Source organism: Arachis ipaensis, chromosome B4 (assembly GCF_059453495.1).
Source record: "Arachis ipaensis isolate K30076 ecotype BB chromosome B4, ASM5945349v1, whole genome shotgun sequence".
Lineage (NCBI taxonomy): Eukaryota > Viridiplantae > Streptophyta > Magnoliopsida > Fabales > Fabaceae > Arachis > Arachis ipaensis.
In genome coordinates this window covers 42,451,343-42,465,550 of record NC_142439.1, presented here as the reverse complement: position 1 = coordinate 42,465,550, position 14,208 = coordinate 42,451,343, and the positions used below count along the sequence as shown (strand labels likewise).

Here is a 14,208-nt window from a genome sequence, read left to right as displayed (position 1 = left end):
ACAACAATCCAGAGACAACTTGATTGAAAATTTTGAACAAGTAAAGGAGATGGCAGGCGAACCCAACAACAATGCAAGGAGAATGCTTGGTGACTTTACTGCACCAAATTCCAATTTACATGGAAGAAGCATCTCCATTCCTGCCATTGGAGCAAACAACTTTGAGCTGAAACCTCAATTAGTTTCTCTGATGCAGCAGAACTGCAAGTTTCATGGACTTCCATCTGAAGATCCTTTTCAGTTCTTAACTGAATTCTTGCAGACATGTGATACTGTAAAGACTAATGGAGTAGATCCTGAAGTCTACAGGCTCATGCTTTTCCCTTTTGCTGTAAGAGACAAAGCTAGACTCTGGTTGGACTCTCAACCTAAGGATAGCCTGAACTCATGGGATAAGCTGGTCAAGGCTTTCTTAGCCAAGTTCTTTCCTCCTCAAAGCTTAGTAAGATTAGAGTGGACGTTCAGACCTTCAGACAGAAAGAAGGTGAATCCCTTTATGAAGCTTGGGAGAGATACAAAGGACTGACCTAAAAGTGTCCTACTGACATGCTTTCCGAATGGACCATCCTGGATATCTTCTATGATGGTTTGTCTAACCTAGCTAAAATGTCATTGGATACTTCTGCAGGTGGATCCATTCACCTAAAGAAAACGCCTGCAGAAGCTCAAGAACTCATTGACATGGTTGCTAATAACCAGTTTATGTACACTTCTGAGAGGAATCTTGTGAATAATGGGACGCCTATGAAGAAGGGAGTTCTTGAAATTGATACTCTGAATGCCATATTGGCTCAGAACAAAATATTGACTCAGCAAGTCAATATGATTTCTCAGAGTCTGAATGGAATGCAAGTTGCATCCAACAGTACTCAAGAAGCATCTTCTGAAGAAAAAGCCTATGATCCTGAGAACCCTGCAATAGCAGAGGTAAATTACTTAGGTGAACCTTATGGAAACACCTATAACTCAACATGGAGAAATCATCCAAATTTCTCATGGAAGGATCAAAAGCCTCAACAAGGCTTTAATAATGGTGGAAGAAACAGGTTTAGCAATAGCAAACCTTTTCCATCATCAACTCAGCAACAGACAGAGAACTCTGAACAAAATACTTCTAATTTAGCAAACTTAGTCTCTGATCTGTCCAAGGCCACTGTAAGTTTAATGAATGAAACAAGGTCTTCCATTAGAAATTTGGAAGCACAAGTGGGCCAACTGAGTAAAAGGATCACTGAAATTCCTCCTAGTACTCTCCCAAGCAATACAGAAGAGAATCCAAAAGGAGAGTGCAAGGCCATTGACATAAGCACCATGGCCGAACCTGTAAGAGAAGGAGAGAACGTGAATCCCAAGGAGGAAGACCTCCTGGGACGTCCAGTGATCAATAAGGAGCTTCCCTCTAGGGAACCAAAGGACTCTGAGGCTTATCTAGAGACCATAGAGATTCCATTGAACCTCCTTATGCCATTCATGAGCTCTGATGAGTATTCTTCTTCTGAAGAGAATGAGGATGTTACTGAAGAGCAAGCTGCCAAGCTCCTTGGTGCAATCATGAAGCTGAATGCCAAATTATTTGGCATTGAAACTTGGGAAGTTGAACCTCCCTTGTTCATCAATGAACTAAGTGATCTGGATCAACTGACATTGCCTCAGAAGAGACAGGATCCTGAAAAGTTCATAATACCTTGTACCATAGGCACCATGATCTTTAAGGCTCTGTGTGACCTTGGTTCAGGGATAAACCTCATGCCCCTCTCTGTAATAGAGAAGCTGGGAATCTATGGGGTGCAAGCTGCTAAAATCTCATTAGAGATGGCAGACAATTCAAAAAAACAGGCTTATGGACAGGTAGAGGACGTGTTAGTAAAGGTTGAGGGCCTTTACATCCCTACTGATTTCATAGTCTTGGATACTGGAAAGGAAGAGGATGAATCCATCATCCTAGGAAGACCTTTCCTAGCCACAGCAAGAGCTGTGATTGATGTGGACAGAGGAGAACTAGTCCTTCAATTGAATGAGGACAACCTTATGTTTACAACTCAAGGATCTCTCTCTGCAACCATGGAGAGGAAGCATGAAAAGCTTCTCACTACAGAGTCAACCAGAGCCCCCACAATCAAACTCTAAGTTTGGTGTTGGGAGGCCATATCCAAACTCTAAGTTTGGTGTTGAGGAGTCTCAACAAAGCTCTGCACATCTGTGAGGCTCCATGAGAGCCCACTGTCAAGCTATTGACATTAAAGAAGTGCTTGTTGGGAGGCAACCCAATTTTTATTTATCTAACTATATTTTTCTTAGTTATATGTCTTTATAGGTCCATGATCATGTGGAGTCACAAAATCAATAGAAAAATTGAAAACGGAATCAAAAACAGTAGAAGAAAAATCACACCCTGGAGGAGCATCTGTCTGGCGTTCAACGCCAGAACAGAGCATGGTTCTGGCGCTGAACGCCCAAAATGGGCATCTTATGGGCACTGAACGCCAGAACAAGCATGGTTCTGGCGTTCAATGCCAGAAATGGCTAGTAAATGGGCGTTGAACGCCCAAAATGGGCACCAACCTGGCGCTGAACGCCCAGAGTTGTGTGCAAGGGCATTTTACATGCCTAAACTGGTGCAGGGATGTAAATGCCTTGACACCTCAGGATCTGTGGACCCCACAGGATCATCTCAGGATCTGTGGACCCCACAGGATCCCCACCTACCTCATTATCTCTCTTTCCATTCATGATCATCCCTTCTGTTTTCCATTTACCACTCACATCCATACACCCACTACCTTCAAAATTCAACATCTCTCTCCCACCCAATCCCACCCATATGGCCGAATACACACTCCCATCCATCTCCTCCATATCTTCTTCTTATTCTTCTATTCTTTCTTCTTTTGCTCGAGGGCGAGCAACGTTCTAAGTTTGGTGTGGTAAAAGCATAGCTTTTTTGTTTTTTTTTTTCATAACCATTGATGGCACCTAAGGCCAGAGAAACCTCTAGAAAGAGGAAAGGGAAGACAAAAGCTTCCATCAAGGGTCTATAGCTCAGTGGTAGAATATTTGACTGCAAATCAAGAGATCCCTGAGATACCTCAGGGGATACATTTTCTTCCACACAATTATTGGAAGCAACTAAGGGTGGAACATCAAGAGCACTCCATCATCCTTCATGAAATCAGAGAAGATCTAAAAGCAATGAAGGAGGAGCAACAAAGACAAGGAAGAGACATAGAAGAGCTCAAGAACATCATTGGTTCCTCAAGAAGGAAACGCCACCATTACTAAGGTGGATTCATTCCTTGTTCTTATTTCTTCTATTTTTCGTTTTTATATTATGTGCTTATCTGTGTTTGTGTCTTCATTACATGATCATTAGTAGTTAGTAACTGTGTCTTAAAGTTATAAATGTCCTATGAATCCATCACCTCTCTTAAATGAAAAATGTTTAATTCAAAAGAACAAGAAGTACATGAGTTTCGAATTTATCCTTGAACTTAGCTTAATTATATTGATGTGGTGACAATGCTTCTTGTTTTCTGAATGAATGCTTGAACAGTGCATATGTCTTTTGAAGTTGTTGTTTAAGAATGTTAAATATGTTGGCTCTTGAAAGAATGATGACTAGGAAACATGTTATTTGATAATCTGAAAAATCATAAAAATGATTCTTGAAGCAAGAAAAAGCAGCAAAGAACAAAGCTTGCAGAAAAAAAAAATTTAGGCGAAAAAAAAAATAGAAAGAAAAAGAAAAAGCAAGCAGAAAAAGCCAAAGCTCTTAAAACCAAGAGGCAAGAGCAAAAAGCCAATAACCCTTAAAACCAAAAGGCAAGGGAAATAAAAAGGATCCCAAGGCTTTGAGCATCAGTGGATAAGAGGGCCTAAAGGAATAAAATCCTGGCCTAAGCGACTAAACCAAGCTGTCCCTAACCATGTGCTTGTGGCGTGTAGGTGTCAAGTGAAAACTTGAGACTGAGCGGTTAAAGTCAAGGTCCAAAGCAAAAGAAGAGTGTGCTTAAGAATCCTGGACACCTCTAATTGGGGACTTTAGCAAAGCTGAGTCACAATCTGAAAAGGTTCACCCAATTATGTGTCTGTGGCATTTATGTATCCGGTGGTAATACTGGAAAACAAAGTGCTTAGGGCCACGGCCAAGACTCATAAAACAGCTGTGTTCAAGAATCATCATACTGAACTAGGAGAATCAATAACACTATCTGAACTCTGAGTTCCTATAGATGCCAATCATTCTGAACCTCAATGGATAAAGTGAGATGCCAAAACTATTCAAGAGGCAAAAAGCTACAAGTCCCGCTCATCTGATTGGAGCTATGTTTCATTGATAGTTTGGAATTTATAATATATTATATTCTTTTTATCCTATTTTGATTTTCAGTTGCTTGGGGACAAGCAACAATTTAAGTTTGGTGTTGTGATGAGCGGATAATTTATACGCTTTTTGGCATTGTTTTTAGTATATTTTTAGTAGAATCTAGTTACTTTTAGGGATGTTTTTAATAGATTTTATGTTAAATTCACATTTCTGGACTTTACTATGAGTTTGTGTATTTTTCTGTAATTTCAGATATTTTCTGGCTGAAATTGAGGGACTTGAGCAGAAATCAGATTCAGAGGTTGAAGAAGGACTGCTGATGCTGTTGGATTCTGACCTCCCTGCACTCAAAGTGGATTTTCTGGAGCTACAGAACTCGAAATGGCGCGCTTCCAATTGCATTCGAAAGTAGACATCCAGGGCTTTCCAGCAATATATAATAGTCTATACTTTGGCCAAGAATAGACGACGTAAGCTGGCGTTCAACGCCAGCTCTCTGCCCAAATCTGGCTTCCAGCGCCAGAAAAGGAGCCAAAACCAGAGTTGAACGCCCAAACTGGCACAAAAACTGGCGTTCAACTCCAAGAAGGACCTCTACACGTGCAACACTCAAGCCCAGCCCCAGCACACACCAAGTGGGCCCCGGAAGTGGATTTATGCATCAATTACTTACTCATGTAAACCCTAGTAGCTAGTTTATTATAAATAGGACCTTTTACTATTGTATTAGGTATCTTTGGTCTCAGTTTTAATCCGTTATTCATCTTAGGAGACTATTGACCACGTTTTAAGGGGCTGGCCATCTCGGCCATGCCTGGACCTATCACTTATGTATTTTCAACGGTAGAGTTTCTACTCTCCATAGATTAAGGTGTGGAGCTCTGCTGTTCCTCAAAGATTAATGCAAAGTACTATTGTTTTCTATTCAATTCATCTTATTTCGCTTCTAAGATATCCATTCGCACCCAAGAACGTGATGAAGGTGATGATTATGTGTGACGCTCATCATCCTTCTCCCTTATGAACGCGTGCCTGACAAACACTTCTGTTCTACATGAAATAAGCTAGAATGAAATCTCTTAGATCTCTTAACCAGAATCTTCGTGGCGTAAGCAAGAATGATGGCGGCATTCAAGAGAATCTGGAAGGTCTAAACCTTGTCTGTGGTATTCTGAGTAGGATTCGATGAATGAATGACTGTGACGAGCTCCTAACTCGCGATTGCAGGGCGTTAGTGACAGATGCAAAAGGATAGTAAATCCTATTCCAGCATGATCGAGAACCGACAGATGAATAGCCGTGCCGTGACAGGGTGCGTGAGCATATTATTCACTGAGAGGATAAGATGAAGCCATTGACAAGGGTGATGCCTCCAGACGATTAGCCGTGCCGTGACAGGGCATTAGATCATTTTCCCGAGAGATGACCGAAAGTAGCCATTGACAGTGGTGATGTATCACATAAAGCCAGCCATGGAAAGGAGTAAGATTGATTGGATGAAGATAGCAGGAAAGCAGAGGTTCAGAAGAACGAAAAGCATCTCCATTCGCTTATCTGAAATTCCTACCAATGATTTACATAAGTACCTCTATCCCTATTCTATTATTTATTATTCGAAAACACCATTATCAATTTATATCTGCCTAACTGAGATTTACAAGGTGACCATAGCTTGCTTCATACCAACAATCTCCATGGGATTCGACCCTTACTCACGTAAGGTATTACTTGGACGACCCAGTGCACTTGCTGGTTAGTTGTATCGAAGTTGTGAACCATGGTATTGGCACCATGTTCTTGGCGCCATTGCCAGGGAAAGAAAGAGCCATGAATTTTACATAATCAATGCGTAATCACGATTACGCATACCAAGTTACTCACGTTGCCAGGGATTGTTCGAGCCTGGACATCACAATTTCGTGCACCAGTTAGGCAACCACAAAGAAGACTCAACCCAACTATCCTTGATGTGGTAAAGAAGGAGCTCACTAGGCTACTTGATGCGAGTATCATATACCCAATTTCTGACAGTGAGTGGGTGAGTCCGGTCCAGGTTGTTCCCAAGAAATTGGGCATCACTACGGTTAAAAAGGATGATGGTGAAGTGGTCACCAAAAGAGTACAAAACGTGTGGCGATTGTGCATCGATTATAGAATATTGAATGCCACTACAAGGAAGGACCACTACCCTTTACCCTTTTATCGACGAGATGTTGGACCATTTGGCGGGTAAATCCCATTATTGTTTTCTTGATCGATTCACTAGTTACTTTCATATTCACATCGCCCCTGAGGATCAGGAAAAGACCACATTCACTTTCCTTTTTGGCACCTTTGCCTACAAAAGGATGCCATTTGGACTATGTAATGCACCTGCTACTTTTCAGCAGTATATGACAAGTGTCTTTTCCGATCTAATGGAGGATTGTCTAGAAGTCTTTATGGATGACTTCAGTATTTATGGAACTTCATTTGATTGTTGCTTAGAGAACTTGGCCAAGGTCTTAGCTAGATGTGTTGACACTAACCTTGTCTTGAATTTTGAAAAATGTCACTTTATGGTAAGACAAGGTATAGTGTTGGGGCATGTAGTATCTAGTGAAGGCATTTCTGTAAACCGGCCAAGGTCAATGTTATCACCACTTTACCTCACCCCTCATCTGTGAGGGAGGTCCACTCGTTTTTGGACATGCAGGATTCTACAGGGACTTTATTAAAGATTTTAGCAAGATTGCTTTGCCATTATCATGCCTACTCCAAAAAGATGTGGACTTTGAGTTTGACAGTGCATGTGTGAGTGCATTTGAAGAGCTAAGGAGAGTTCTTACCACAGCACCGATTGTGCAAGGCCCCAACTGGACGCTGCCATTTGAGATAATGTGCGATGCGTCAAACCATGCTGTAGGTGCCGCGCCTGCACAACGCGATGGTAAACTCCCTTATGTCATTGCTTACTCTTCTAAAACATTAGATGCATCACAATCCAACTATACCACTACAGAAAAGGAACTCCTAGCTATTGTTCATGCTTTAGATAAATTTAGATCTTATTTACTAGGGTCCAAGATAGTGATATACACGGATCATGCAGCTTTAAAGTACTTATTGACAAAGAATGAGTCAAAACCCCGACTCATACGTTGGATCTTGCTCTTGCAAGAATTCGACATTGAGATTAGGGACCGGAGCGGGTCTCAAAACTTGGTTGCGGATCTTTTAAGCCTCCTTGAGAATTTAAAATTCGACCCATTTCCGATCAATGACTTATTCCCATTGGATAGTTTGCATGCTGTGTCAGGTAGCTTTCCTTGGTTTCCATCAATGGCGAACTACTTGGTTGCAAAAATCTTTTCCCCTAACTTTTCTAAACACCAAAGAGACAAGTTGAGGAGTGATTCCAAATACTACATTTGGGATGACCCTCACTTGTGGAGGAGGGGAGTAGACCATGTAATTCGAAGATGCATCCCAGAATCTGAAATCTAACCTATTCTTGAAGCTTGCCATTCATCTGAATGTGGTGGCCACTTTAGCCCACAAAAGACAGCTAAAAAGGTGTTGGATTGTGGATTTTGGTGGCCAACTTTATTCAAGGATGCTAACCAATTCTGTGTGTCTTGCCATCAGTGTCAGAAGTCAGGAAACACGTCCCAAAGGGATGAGATGCCTCAGCAACCTATGTTGTTCTGCGAGATATTTGATGTATGGGGCATTGACTTTATGAGACCGTTCCCCAACTCAAGTGGGTATCTATATATTCTGTTAGCGGTTGACTACGTGTCAAAGTGGGTAGAAGCAATACCTACCCGCCTTGATGATGCCAACACCGTTATTTCTTTTATTAGGAATAACATTGTATGCCGTTATGGGTCGCCACGAGCAATCGTGAGCGACCAAGGATCCCACTTTTGTAACAGGAAAGTAGAGGCACTGCTCAAGCGCTATGGGGTATTGCATAAGGTTGCCACTGCTTATCACTGATGCGTGAGCATCTTTCCTATTTTTTCCTAGTAAATTTGCATGTAATTTGTTGAGTTTAATTAAGAATTAATTATATTTTAGCCACTATGGATGCTATTTTGAGTTTTGTGCAATACTGTTTATTTTAGGTAGCATTCGGCTGGATTTGATGGAGTTTCTGCAGCACAAGAATCAAAGAAGATGGCAGCAAGGAGCGACCGGTACGCGTGACTGACGCGTACGCGTGATTTGAAGATTTGCAAAGCGACGCGTCCGCGTGACCGACGCGTCCGCGTGACTCGCGAAAAAGACCATCGACGCGTGCGCGTGATCGACGCATACGCGTGACATGCGCAACATGTAAAAAAAACACAGAAAGACGCTGGGGGTGATTTCTGCGCTATTTTGACTCAGTTTCCAGTCCAGAAAACACAGATTAGAAGCTGCAAAATGGACAAATCAAGTGGTCCCCACCCATCAGCTGCAGACTTGTTAATTAATTCGAATTTAAATTCAAATTTGATTTTTAAATAGGAAAAGATATTATTTTAATTTTAATTTTAGAAATTTAATTTTTAAATTATTAGGATTAGTTATAAAAGGGGATTCAGATCCATCAGATTGGAATGCAGTACATTTTTACCTGAATCCTTATTTTCTACTTTGAACCATGAGCAACTAATCCTCCATTGTTAAGGTTAGGAGCTCTGTCTATTTCTATGGATTGATTTTATTGCTTTTTCTATTTTAATTTACGTATAGATTTATAATTTAAGAATTGTTTTCGCTCTTTATTTTATGAATTTGGGTGGAACGGAAGTATGACCCTCTTTCTATTTGAGTTCTTGTATAACTTCGAAAAGCTCTTTACTTGAACAACAGCTTGAAAACATATTCTCCTAAATTTTAATTGTCTGGATTTAACGGGATACGTGACATATTATCCTTTTATTTTTAGGTAATTAGAGTTTTTGTGGCATATAAACTGGAATTTGATCATCACTCTCTAATTAGAATTAATTGACCAAGGAATTGGCTTTTGATGAATTTTAGAGGAGACTAGGAAGATCTAAGGAATTAGGGTCTAGTCACATATAGTTTGCCATAAATTAAATCCTACATGATTAAAATAGTTAGTAAGAAAAATAATTCTAGAAAAATAGATAACTCTGAAGCCTTAACTATCTTCTCCATATTTTCTTTCCAAAGTATTCACTTGCCTTTCTTCAATATTCTTTATATTGTTTAATGTCTTTTATATTGCATCTCAACACTAATTTCTGTTTGTCTAACTAATCCTATCAAACACTATTGTTATGAAGACCATTCCTGAAGACCTCGAAGTTCAAATTAGATGCTTTTTCAGGAACATACTCTTTTGAAATAGATGGCCGAGTAGTAATCTTCAATCTGAATGGAGTTATGAAACATCCTCCAGAGGATCATTCTATCCTCCAGTGTGACATTATAGATGAAACCGTGGCTGAAGTTCACCAGGAGGAATTTGAAGAGAAGTACATCAGACAAGGTCCAAGTGTGGGGACATTCTCAGAGGACAATGACAGTGCTTTACCATTGTTACCAGCTCTAGACAACCCAGAGCTTGACCATGATCAGAAGTTAGAATTAAAACCCCTTCCTCCACACCTCATATATGCTTACCTTGAGGACGAGCAGAAGTTTCCAATTATCATTGCAAGGGAACTCACTTCTCAATAGGAAGAGCAGTTACTTAGTGTGCTGAGGAGGCACAAGAAGGCAATTGGTTGGAGTTTGACAGACATAGTAGGCATCAACCCTCAAGTCTGTGAGCATAGGATATTTTTAGAAGGGGGAGCAAGACCTGTCCGTCAACCCCAGAGAAGATGATGCACGGAAAACTTGTCTCACAACAAATTTTCTTCGGCAAGTGTACCGAATTTGTCGTCAAGTAAAAAGTCACAATAGAGTGAGGTCGAATCCCACAAGGATTGATTGATCAAGCAACTTTAATTAGAGGACTGTTCTAGTTGAGCAAATCCAGAATTTGATTGAGAATTGCAGAAAATAAAATGGCGGGAAGGTAATTGACAGGAAAGTAAATGCTAGAATTATAGATCTAAAAGTAAATGACTGAAGGTGAATTGCAGAATTGTAAATGGGAATGGGGGAATTGCTCATTAAAGTAAATAACAGAAATTAAAGAGAATGGGTAAGATCAGAAATGGGGGGTTCATTGGGCTTAGGAGATGTTGCATTCTCCGGATCAATTTCATTTTTATCTCTTCCTCAATCAATGCACTCATTGATCTCCTTGGCAATCTTAAGTGATTGAATTACAATTTCTTGTAATTCAATCTCTCAAATCTTGATCAATAGCCAATTCCTTGGTCAATTGCTCATTAGAAGAGATGAAGTATGGTCACTGATTATACCACATGCATTTCCCAAACCAAGTGTTGAGAGGATTATAGTCACATATCCATCCAAACCCAATTTGGTCCAGCATGAGAAAGCATTTCTAGCTTGATCTCTTCATTCCTCTTTCAAGGTTCAGAAGAGATCCAAGTATGAATAGCTTTTTTTTCAAGATAACTACTCAATTGGATGAAATCGAAAGCTTTCAAGTAAAATCAAGAGAAAAGATAGAAGAAGAATAATGAAAACTAGTATTGATCCATCAAATTACAACAGAGCTTCCTAAACCAATGACAGGGGTTTAGTTGTTCATAGCTCTGGAAAATGAAAACAAAGATGGAGAATACATTATGAAAACTTAGAAGTGCAGAGAAAGTAAATACAGAGAGTAGTTCCTATGCTAAGATTCTCCCTATAATTTCCAACTCTCCAAAATATTTCAAAGCTACTTCTATATATACTACTCTTCTGTTCTTCTAGTTGATTCTTCAAGTCTTGGGCCTTTGGGTCTTGAGTTTGAAGCAGTTCTCTTCTTCATTGGGCTTAGCTTTTACTTGCAGAGAGAAAGTATGAAGTGGGCAGGGGCTTTGGCTCAGGAAGTTAGTGGTGTTAACGTTCAGTGAAAATATGGGCTCGAGAACGTTAGTGACAATCACCTTTTTCACTAACGTTCCTCACCAAAGTTAAAAGCCACGTTAACTTCATCGTTAGTGGCACAAACATTGCCAGTAACGTTTCCACTATGTCCTTCGCACACGTTATTGGGACTCAACTTTCCCAATAACGTTGAGAAGCCTCCCCCTTCCCTATGTTAGAGTCCATGTTAACTTAGTTAACGTGGCTCTTTTAACGTAGGCTTGCCATCCTTCGAGAACGTTAGTGACACTTACCATTGTCACTAACGTTCCAAATTGCTCCTATTTTCCACGTTAGAGTCCACGTTAACTAGGTTAACGTGGCTTCTAACGTGGCCTTGCTAGCCATCTCCAACGTTAGTGACAAAGTTGAGTGTCACTAACGTTGGCTCATCTTTCCCTTATCCATGTTAGCTTCCACGTTAACTAAGTTAACGTGGGAGTTAACGTGGCTCATGGTGGCATATGTGGCTCCTTCTAACGTTAGTGACAATGTTGGGTATCACTAACGTTGGCGATCACCTTCTTTCTTCACGTTAGCTTCCACGTTTACTAGGTTAACGTGGGAGTCAACGTGGCTCATTGGGGGCTTGTGTTCTTCCAACGTTAGTGACAATGTTGGGTGTCACTAACGTTGTCGACCACTTTGTTCCTTCACGTTAGCTTCCACGTTAACTAGGTTAACATGGGAGTTAACGTGGCTTAATGTGCTTTGGCCAACGTTAGTGACAATGTTGAGTGTCACTAATGTTGGCTCCCCCCCCCCTTTCTTCTTAACGTTAGAGGCCACGTTAACTAAGTTAACGTGGACTCTAACGTGGCCACTCATGATCTTGGTCCAACGTTAGTGATAATGTTAAGTATCACTAACGTTGGCTCCATTTCTTTACTTCCACGTTAGAGTTCACGTTAACTTAGTTAACGTGACTCTTAACGTGGGCAATGATGGCTTCGAGAGCGTTATTGGCAATCACTTTTCTCATTAACTTTGCAAGTTACTCCCATTCCACGTTAGTGTTAATGTTAGTGTAACTAACGTAGCCACTAATGTGGTTCTTTTTTGCTTCCTTTGTCCTGAAATCAAGCGATAACGTGCATCAAAGTTATAGTCCAAGTCATGGGAAATGCAACATCCAATTTTGTCCTTAAATTCATGCAAAATCCTCATGAAATCATGTAAAGTGCACAATATATGCTTGAATCAAGATGTAAGTGAATATCTACCCAAAACTAGCTTATTTCCTAAGGAAATGCATGAAACTACCCTAAAAACAGTAAAGAAAAGGTCAGTAAAACTGGCCAAAATGCCCTGGCATCACAACACCAAACTTAAAGCTTGCTTGTCCCTAAGCAAGTACTGGAACAAGAGAATGATGAATGGAATGCTAAGAGAAATGAGTCATTCTTGTGGAAGTCATGTCCCTGGTTTTATGGTGGTTTCATGCATAGCAACTTAGGCTCATTCCTAGCTTTTAGACCTTTATCATGTCCTAGAATACTCACTTATTATTGCATCCCATGAGACTTTTATTCCTTGATCCTTTTGTTGTTATTTGAGGGCTTATTTTTGTTCTTAAGCTAAGTGCTCTGTAAGGGGGCAACTCTTTAAAATAAGCTTTCAGCCAACACTCCCGAACCAGTTGGTTCAAGGTGCTAGGTGTTGAAGCACCCCTAAGGACTTACTTGCTCAAGTCTCTCCCCCATACATACACACCACAGGCACATAGTTTATTTATTTTCTTTTCTTGAGACCTTGGTATCCAGCACCTCTTTGGGTTACTAAATGCTCTGTGGTGAGGGTTACTCTTGATAGTGAACTTTCAGCTGATAATCTCGGGTTAGTTAACCCAAGTTACCAAGTGATAAGGCACCCCTAAGAGCTTATTCATCCAAGTAGATCCCTCACACAGGAGCACCACAGACACATGCTTCAAGATTAAAACCATTGGTGCCTAGCCTTATTGCTTACTATTTTTCTTTTATTCCTCAACTTTGATTGTTCTTTCCCTTTTTCTTATTAGGATCTTCTTATTTATCTAATCTCATGGGGTGTGTCTCAAGCATAGTATTCATGACAGATAGTTGTCTTTCCACCTTATGGTTGAACCAACTTAGCTAACTTATGACCACACCACAAACTCATGGACTTACTCCCTAGTATGAACTCCACTCTGGTCTTTTGAAAACAATCATTCTCTTTTCATTTGATTCAAAAGGGACAAGCATACAAGTAAGTAAAGAAATGATGCAGTAACATAAAGACCATTGACAAAAGACCTATGCATCAAAACTTTAAAAGACAGAATTAAAATAAAGTTCAAACTACGAGCAACTATTAATCAAAAGTGCATCCGGAATTCCAATTTTCAACAATTCTGGGTACAATGGTATTAAGTAACAATACAACCTTCTGGTGACGATTTCTAGTTGCCTTCTTTCTTTGTCACCATCCTAATCCTTGCTACCTCACTTCCTTGGGTGAAAGTGCACCATTTCCTCATAAGATTCCTGCAAAGTTGTTTGAAGTTGCTTGTTCCCAAAGCACTTGAGAAATAGTTAGCTTGCATGTATGCTTGTGATTTCTGAACTTAATTTGGTGTGTGAACACCAAACTTAATTCCGTGCCTAGTACCAAACCTTGCATATATGCTGAGAACCTCATATCTTATTGTTAACAAAACACTTATTAACTAAAGTCTAACTACATCTAAGTGGTTTCCCTTGATTGGTTGGAGCTAGCAATGTGTTTTGGGAGTGGAGTGTAATTCTAACTACTATCCTTTGGTGGAACACCAAATTTAGAATTACACTATCACTTTTGGATTGTTCTGGTGTGGAACACCAAACTTAGCTCCTTACAATACAGGGGAAACAACTTGTGATCTTTATTGA

General features: G+C 40.2%; 1 non-coding gene across 1 annotated transcript; it reads right to left on the bottom strand.

Moving 5' to 3' along the window:
• Positions 1–444: 444 nt before the first annotated feature.
• Positions 445–551, bottom strand: LOC148567326 (small nucleolar RNA R71). The gene has a single exon (XR_015882303.1). It is a non-coding gene; the product is annotated as a small nucleolar RNA R71 (small nucleolar RNA).
• Positions 552–14,208: the final 13,657 nt, after the last annotated feature.